Below are 9445 nucleotides of genomic sequence, written 5' to 3' on the forward strand. Positions count from 1 at the left end.
GCAAGTTAACTGCTTTCTGCTCTCAGACAAGATTAATAATCCTTAAGTACTTTTCTATTTAATAAATCGTGACAGAGTTACTCAATGTGGGTTCGGAAAAGGACATAATGATTGGGCTCCTTGTAAGTAATGCTTTTTAAAAATGGAAGTTGGATTTATATTATTGTCAAAACAAATAGGTTTGGGGATGCGGGGAATGTTTTCTCACTGAAGTCACTTGTAAAAAGCAAACAGTGCCATCTACTGGGCTTTAATTCTCTCTTACATGTTTGCAGACGATCATAACTGTTGTGCCTATTCAGTACCTCTACACAACATAAATAAGAAGAGACCTTTGTTTCCTGTCAGGAAGACTCCAAGACATTTTTTAAATGGCTATGTTTATTTATTTATGGATGCATTCTAAGTCACTTTACTATTGCTATTAAAAGAAATATTTCATAAAAGCAAAATAATTGCCTTCATAGAAGTCTATAGATATTTTAAAAAGCCTTTCTAGAAAGTATCATGTAAGCATCACTCAGTACAAATTGAAACCTCCACTTGTGAAATAATTCATCTCCTCTGCTGAGCTGACAACTCTCCTCTCCATCCTCCACCGGATCCACCTCGGAGGAAGAGAAACACTTTTTTTTACTAAGTAGGCCATGACCTATGTGGTGTAAACAAACGCCCATTTTATGCTTCCCACGTGTTGGAAAGAAGGGGCTGGGCTTCTCTACCACTGGTGTACATTCAGTCCTGCACAAGATGGTTTGTGATCGTGTTTTGGCAACACCCCCACACAGTGTCTCAAATTGTTGTCCTGAAACCACCTCTGTCAGGATCATCTGGGAGCTTATGAAGGACACAGGCTTCTGGCCTGAACCTAAGACATGTTAAATCACAAACCTCTGGTCTGGGGCTCAGACACCTTCATTTAACAGGCTACTCATGCGCATTGGACTTTGCTAATCACTGTCTGGATCCTTAGGATTCTTTACTCAGTAGCTTCTGTGGTGTCCAAGATCAAACTGCAGGTGGGTAGGCCTCCAAAGATCCATTCCACACCTTCCTGGGAGGGCTGTTCTACAGCCCTGTGTGCTCGCTCTGCAGCACCATCTGTGGCACTTTTTAAAAGTTGTACATTCCTGGGTCCCCTCTCAGTGATTTCTATTTACTGGGTAGCTCCCCAGGTGATGCCAGTGTACAGCCAGGCTTGGTAAGCTGTGGCTCTAGGGCAAACGCCAGCACTACTCTACAAAGACAGTCCTCAGGAAAACTGTGGAGCAGACAGCACGTGTTAGGCTGTGTCCCACTGCCTTTGAGTGCCTCCTCCTCCTTCCTTTTGGCACCCCTGTGGGCCCTTCTCCTCTTTTACTCCGCACTTTCAAATTCCTTTCATTTATCCCATTCTTTTTAAAAAATATATTTTTTATTGATTTCAGAGAGGAAGAGAGAGCAAGAAACATCAATGATGAGAATCATTGATCGGGTGCCTCCTGCACGCCCCCCCCACTACTGGAGATTGAGCTTGCAACTGTGACTTCCTGGGTCATAGGTTGATTCTCAACTGCCCCCTGGTGTTCAGTACCTACTGAGTCACACTGGCCAAGCCATTGATCCATTCTTTTTGTTGTTGTTGTTAATCCTCACCTGAGGATACTTTCCATTGATTTTCACAGAGTGTAAAGGAGCAGGAGAGACAGAGAGAGAAACATTGATGTGAGAGAGACACATGGATTGGTCGCTCCCTGACCAGGCCAGGGATTGAGCCTACAACCGAGGTATGACGTGCCCTTGACCAGAATCAAACCAGGAACCCTTTAGTCTGAGGGCCAACCCTCTATCCACTAAGCCAGCCGTGGGCAAACTACGGCCCGCGGGCCGGATCCGGTCCGTTTGAAATGAATAAAACTATTGAAAAAAAAGACCATACCCTTTTATGTAATGATGTTTACTTTGAATTTATATTAGTTCACACAAACACTCCATCCATGCTTTTGTTCCGGCCCTCTGGTCCAGTTTAAGAACCCATTGTGGCCCTCGAGTCAAAAAGTTTGCCCACCCCTGCACTAAGCCAAACCAGCTAGAGCATTTTATCCTATTTTTGATAAAGTTCATTGTTGACAACCAACCTCTCCCAGAATGAACTTGGGTGCCCAAAATATGACCTATAAAGTCTAGAAACATTATTATTTTATCATGTATTATGATATCAATAAGCCATTTATTCTATAGTCAACTATGTTTTCAGATACAGTGCTCCATCTTAGATATTAGAGGCCTGGTGCACAAACTCGTGCATGGGTGGGACCCCTCTGGGTGGCCTGTGGGGATCAGACCAAAACCCGCAGTCCAACACTGCCTGCAGTTCCCACTCATCCCGGCCCCACTGCACTTGCCACGGGCTCACACCCAATCAGTCCCGATCAGGAGAGGCTCGCGCTGCCACAGAAATGCTCACCAGGTGTGAGCTCTGCATCTGGTGCCCTCCCAAGGGGAGTGGCCTATGGGATAGGGATGAAACCAGCTCTCTGACATCCCCAGAGGGGTCCCGGATTGTGAGAGGGTGCAAGCCAGGCCGAGGGACCTCACTGGTGCATGATTGGAGCATCTGCCTCCTGGTGTTCAATGCACATCAAAGTGAGTGGTTGAGCAGCCTTAGCATATCATTAGCATATTACACTTTGACTGGTTGAACAGTTGACTGGTCACCAGGCATCTGGATACTTAGCATATTGGGTTTTTATTATATAGGACCAGAGGCCCGGTGCACAAGATTCCTGCAGTGGAGGGGGTCCCTCAGCCCGGCCTGCATCCTCTCGCTGTCCGGAACTCCTCGGGGGATGTCCAACTGCCGGCTTAGGCCCAATCCCCCTGGGCCTAAGCCAGCAGGTGGACATCCCTCTCACAGTCCAGAACTCCTCACTCCTTACCACCCACCTGCAGTGGAGGCAGGAGAGGCTCCCACCACTGCCATTGCACTTGCCAGCCCTGAGCCCAGCTTCTGGCTGAGCGGCACTCCCCCTATGGGAGCGCACTGACCACCAAGGGGCAGCTCCTGAGTTGAGTGTCTGCCCCCTGGTGGTCAGTGCACATCATAGTGACCAGTCATTCTGCTGTTGGAAGGATTTGCATATTAGGCTTTTTTTATATAGGATAATGTTAATTGCAGCCCTTTGTAGAAGTTGGCTTGTGTGAGGTGTTAAGGATTCAGTGTGTGTTTTTTAAAATCTCAGATAATTCTAATATGGAGCAGAATTGAGAACACTCTACTTTCCTTGTGCTCAGTTATAAAGTTTCCATTTTGCCTTTCACTTCAAATTTAGGTCAAAATTCCTGACTTGAGGTTTAACTATTAAAAATTAATATATGGCCTGGCTGATGTTGCTCAGTGGTTGAGCATCAACCTATGAACCAGGATGTCATGGTTCTATTCCTGGTCCGAGCACATGCACAGATTGTGGGCTCAATCCCCAATAAGGGGCATGCAGGAGGCAGCCAATCAATGACTCTCATCATTGATGTTTCTAGATCTCTTTTCCTCTCTGAAATCAATAAAAATATATTTTAAAAATATATAAAAATATAGACATATATTAATTTTATAAGAAGATAGTGATAAAAAGTAAGAACACATTTATATAGACTATAGAAACCTGAATATAACTATGTGAATACAGTGTAAAAGAATGTTATACTCTACCCTACTTCTATCACCTTATGGGTATAAGTAGAATCCTCAGATATTTCAAAGGTTTAAATTCTAGAGATCCCTGCAGACTGGTGCAACCATTATGGAAAAGAGTATGGACTATCCTCAAAAAATTAAATATGGAACTGCCATTTGACCCAGTGATCCCACTTCTAGGAATATATCTTAAGAAACCTGAAACACCAATCAGAAAGAATGTGTGCACTCCTGTGTTTATAGCAGCACGATGTACAATAGCTAAGATTTGGAAACAGCCCAAGTGCCCATCAGCAGGTGAGTGGATAAAAACTCTGTGGTACATTTATACCATGGAATACTATGCAGCAGTAAAAAAAGAAGAATCTCATACCCTTTGAGACAGCATGGAGGGACCTGGGCGGTATCATGTTAAGTGAAATAAGCCAGTAATAGAAAAACTAGCATCACATGATCTCACTCATATGTGGAATCTAAGTTACAAAATAAACTGAAATAAAGAAATTAAAAATATAAATAAATAAATCTACACTAATAAAAGAGAAATATGGTAATTGGCGTACGATTGCTACCCTTTGCATTGGCTAATCAGGGTGATATGCAAATTAACTGCCAACTAAGATGGCAGTTAACTGCCAACAAAGATGGCGGTTAACTGCCAATAAAGATGGCGGTTAATTTGCATATGTAGGCACAATGCAGGGAGGCCAAAGGGAAAGCAGGAAGAAGCCCACTGCCACTGACAGTGATCGGAAGGAAACCAAGGGGGGAGCTAAGAGCCAGGGGGCAGCCATGATTGGAGAATTGGGCGCCTTTGTCGCCCTGGCCAGTGATAGCAGGAAGTAGGGGGGGAGCCAGCGATGGGAGCTTGGCAGGGTCGAAGCTGGCAGTCCTGGGAGCTAGGGGTCCCTTGCCTGGGCCTAAAGTGGAGCCCGCAATCGCGGGGCCACTGCAGCTGCAGGTCCACGCTGCCCGGGCCAGACGCCTCAGCCAGAGGCGTCCTGTGGGGGCAGGGGTGGAGAGGCGTTAGGCCTGGGAGGGGCAGAACGGGAGATCACGGGGAGCTGGGAGTCCTCTGCCCAGGCCTAATGCCTTGGCCAGAGGAGTTAGGCATGGGCAGGGGCTAAGCCTGCAACCGCGGGGAGCTGGGCAGGGGCAGAGCAGGAGATTGCAGGGAGCTTTTGGTCCCTGCTGCCCAGGCCTAATGCCTCAGCCAGAGTCGTTAGGCCTGGGCAGGGGCGGAGCCTGTAACCACGGGGAGCTGGGGGTCCCCTGCCCATGCCTGACACCTCTGCCGGAGGCCTCAGGCCTGGGCAAGGGGATGATCCGGTGATCGGTGATTGGAGGGTGATGAGGGTCAACTCCTCTGGGCCAGAGGCATCAGGCCAGGGTGGGGGGCGGAGCCAAGGATTGGGGGGATATGATGGTCCCCTTGCCCAGGCCTGAAGCCTAAGTCAGAGGCGTCAGGCTTGGGCGGGGGGGTGGAGCAATCGATCAGAGGGAGATGGGGGAATCTCACTCATATGTGGAATCTAAGTTACAAAATAAACTGAAATAAAGAAATTAAAAATATAAATAAATAAATCTACACTAATAAAAGAGAAATATGATTCCTGGGCCAGAGGCATCAGGCCTGGCCGGGGGTCAGAGCCAGCGATGGGGGGTGTTGGGGGTCCCCTGCCCAGGCCTGATGCCTGGGCCAGAGGCATTAGGCCTGGGCTGGGGGCAGAACCAGTGATGGGGGGAAATGAGGGTCCCCTGCCCAGGCCTGACCCCTCTAGCAGAGGCATCAGGCCTGGGCAAGGGGCCGATCCTGCGATTGGAGGGTGATGGGGGTCAACGCCTGAGGGTTCCCAGTATGTGAGAGGGGGCAGGCTGGGCTGAGGGACACTCCCCTCCACCCCCCTAGTGCACGAATTTTGTACACCAGGCCCCTAGTAAATAAATAAATAAATAAAATCTAGGGGTTCCCCAAATGTATTTAAGAACTACCTAATTAATATGTGAATTATTAATTGGTATGAAATGAAAAACTCTGTAAAACAAGATCTTCGGTATCTTCACCAATGTTCTCTCTTCCCAAGCATTTCTCCCAACCTTTAAGGACGAGAAATTAAGGAGTCAAGTAATTTGCTTTGAGGAGAGGACTGCCTTGAATTTAGAAATATGACTCCCACTCAAATGTGCTGCCCAGTAGATGATGTTGCCAGCTATCATATCTAACCCGTTTACTGCCCACTCAGTGCACTGTTTCCAGGATTTTAAATGTTAATTACCACTGAATATAATAGCATGGGATATTTCTCAGCCCACCACTATGTTTTGCATAGCACACAAGTATCTTGGGGATATGTGAATGGCTAATAACAATGGAAATATGTTCATTAGAGGCAGGGACCATGTCTTGCATTTATTTATATGTGTGTAATAGGTTTCATAAAAATAAAATGATTCACATTAGGACAAAATGCCCTCCCTTCATCCATTTGAAATTGCTTTATTTAATTGGATGCCATCAGATCCCTAACATTTCTGTCAGTAATCAATGGAAATGATGATGGCATAAAATTTGCATGTCTAACACCTATTTTATCAGGAAAAACTAGCTGATCTGGAATAAACAATTATTTTGCAAACTGTGATTTTGAACAGTTGAAGATTGAGAGCTTTTATCTGCCAGTTTCAATAGCTGGGCATTTATGGGAATATAGGGAACTTTGAGGACTACTGTAAAAGAATTCATAACCAATTGAGAGATGAGCTTTAGAGAAGTAGTATTGAACTACTGACCTGAATTGCCATGAAACTGTTTTGGATTCCCCAAAACATATTCTGTTCTGTGCACTGGGAAGAGCCATTTCTATTTCTGTTCCACCTTCCTTGCTTTTCTTTCCTTATTTTTTTTTTCCGGAATTTTAACAGCTTTGCCACTTTTAGTTTGTTTGGTTTTTTAAAAAATATTTCTGAGGATTAAGAGATGTGCAATTGAAAAAGCAAAAAGATTTGGCAAGTCTGAAAGCCAGAGTGAGAGGCAGAATACATAGACATTCTTGAAAGGCCCCACGCCATGTTGCCTTCCTTTTAGTTTGCAGACCCATTTTGTAGGTTTATTTTCTTTGTTTTTTTCCCATTGACTAAGCATGTCAAAGATGACCCAACAGCTCCCAGACTACATCATTCTCTAAGGCTTTCCCTGCTTCTTCTGAGCCCTTACTATCTTTACAAATCAATAACTAGCCTTGTGGTTATTTAGCATCTGCCTTCCCTGCTCAGTTATATGCTCCATAAGTTCAGGAACTACATCTCTGTTTCTGCACTGGATCTCAGTAGCTTGCACAGAGTGGCTGCTCCATAGGGATTTTTATTAATAATCTGTGGAAATGTGAAGCATGGTGGGAGGTGTGGGCCAGAAAGTGTGGCAGCACTTTTTTTATATTTTACTAATTCATATTTTACTAACTATAGCCAATATGTAATTTGTAGGAAAGATGATAGAATCAGTCAGATATTTATTGATAGCAAACTAATGTTTTTAAAGCTTTTTCACTGATACAGAAAGTACAACATGTATATGTTGTGGTGAAGAGTAGTCATTATGGAAATGCAAACTTGAACGTAGCCAGTATTACCTCTACAGAATCTGATTGGCATTGGTTTAGAATTCTGTCAGTCCATTTAAAGACGATATAAGAGGTAAATGTTGGACATAATACTCTTTGCCCTTTTCCACAATACATTTTGCTGACTTGAATACCACAGAATGTGAGAAAGATATAAGAAATGTGTCTTTGGGGCACCAAGTCTAGGAATGTTTTAACCAATGCATACACTTTTGCTGGGGTCCAACCCCAGCAGGTCCAGGAGTCCCCAAAGGTGTGGACGGAGTCGGCCAAGAAGGAATGACAGGGAGACAGCGTTCAGTTGATCAGCAGCCTTGCCAGGATCTCTAGCCACAATCTCCAGCCAAGTTCTGTGTCCATGTTCTCTTGCTAGGTTCTCCAGCCACATTATCCAGGTTCTCCAGCCAGGTTCTGTAGCCATGTTCTCTCGCTAGGTTCTCCGGCCAGGTTCAGTCGCCAGGTTCTGTAGCCGGCTTCTGCAGCCAGGTTCTGTCTGGCAGTTAAGAGGTTTTATTCCCTCCCTAACTTCAGGGGAAAATCCCTACCTGGGGAAACAACCTTTCTCAGAGAGGTGACCTTGGTTAAAACACATAGTGCCAAGAAGGTGAGCAAACATATTAAGAACAGTATGCCATATATGCCAGGTCTCTTGAAACAGCAAGGATGGACCGGCTCCCGGCACACTTTAATTAGTTAAACTTCCTCAGTGTTAACATTTTTCTTTTGTTTTATGAGGATTTATATTATTTTTAAATTTACTTTTTTTTCTTGAATTTATTGGGGTGACATTGGTTAATGAAATTATATAGGTTTCCGGTATACAATTCTACAATACATTATCTGTATATTGTCTGTGTGTTTACCACCCCAAGTCAAGTTTCCTTCCATCACCATTTGTTCTCCTCTTTACCTTTTACTATCTCCCTCCACCCCTCCTTTCTTCTAGCAATCACCATACTATTTTCTGTGTCCATGTGTCTTTTTTTTTCTTTGCTTAATCCCTTCACTCTTCTCACCCAGCCCTCAATCCCATCCCCTCTGACAGCTGTCAGTCTTTTCTCTGTATCCATGAGTCTGTCTCCACTTCATTAGTTTATCTTGTTCATTAGATTCCACATGAAAATGAAATCATGTGATACTTACCTTTCTATGACTGGCTCATTTCACTAAGCATAATACTCTCCAGGTCAATCCATGCTATTGCAAAAGATTTCCTTCTTTTCTGCAGCTGAGTATTATTCCACCGTGTAAATATACCACAGCTTTTTATCCACTCATCTACTGATGGGAACTTGGTCTGCTTCTAAATCTTGGCTATTGTAAATAATGCTGCAATGAACAAAAGGTGCATATATTCTTTCAAATTAGTGGTTTCTTTGGATATAAATCCAGAACTGGAATTTTAATGAGGCAGTTCCATTTTTTATTTTTTTGAATTAACTTCATACTGCTTTCCACAGTCACTGCACCAATCTGCATTCCCAACAATAATGTACTGGGGTTCCTTTTCTCAGTATCCTCACCAACACTTGTTGTTTGTTGATTTTTTGATGATAGCCATTCCGATAGGTATGAGTGATATCTCATAGTGGTTTTAATTTGCATTTCTCTAATAAGTAGTGACATTGAGCATCCTTTCATATGTCTATTCATATATATTAGTATGTCCTCTTTGGAGAAGTGTCTCTTTAGATCCTTTGCCCATTTTTTAATTGGATTGTTTGTTTTTGTGTGTGGGTGGGGCGGAAGTGTTGGTGTTGAGTTTTGTAAGTTTTTAAAAAAATTTTGAATATTAAGCCCTTACCAGATATATTGACAAATATAGTGGGTTGTCTTTCATTTTCTTAACTAGAGGCCCAGTGCACAAAATTCATGCACTGGGAGGGTATCCCTCAGCCCAACCTGCACCCTCTTGCAGTCTGGGACCTCTTGCTTCTTACCACCTGCCTGTTCGCTGCTTCCTACCGCTCAGCTTGCTGCTCCTTAACGTTACCACAGAGGTGGGAGAGGATCCCACCACCGCTACTCCGCTTGTCAGTTGTGAGCCCAGCTTCCGGCTGGGTGGCGCTTCCCCTGTGGGAGCACATCAGCTACAAGGGGGAAGCTCCTGCTATGAGCATCTGCCCCCTGGTGGTCAGTGCGCATTGTAGTG

The 9445-nt window shown here is 44.4% G+C and overlaps 1 long non-coding RNA gene across 1 annotated transcript in view; it reads left to right on the forward strand.

The window, feature by feature from the left end:
• Positions 1 to 8602, forward strand: part of LOC107181772 — a 15842-nt gene extending 7240 nt beyond the window's left edge. The window contains exons 2-3 of the long non-coding RNA XR_001512479.1: positions 1020 to 1023; positions 8522 to 8602. This is a non-coding gene — a long non-coding RNA (uncharacterized LOC107181772). The remainder of the gene's footprint in view (positions 1 to 1019; positions 1024 to 8521) is intronic.
• The last annotated feature ends 843 nt before the right edge of the window (positions 8603 to 9445 follow it).

This window comes from Myotis davidii, unplaced genomic scaffold (genome assembly GCF_000327345.1).
Source record: "Myotis davidii unplaced genomic scaffold, ASM32734v1 scaffold1572, whole genome shotgun sequence".
Lineage (NCBI taxonomy): Eukaryota > Metazoa > Chordata > Mammalia > Chiroptera > Vespertilionidae > Myotis > Myotis davidii.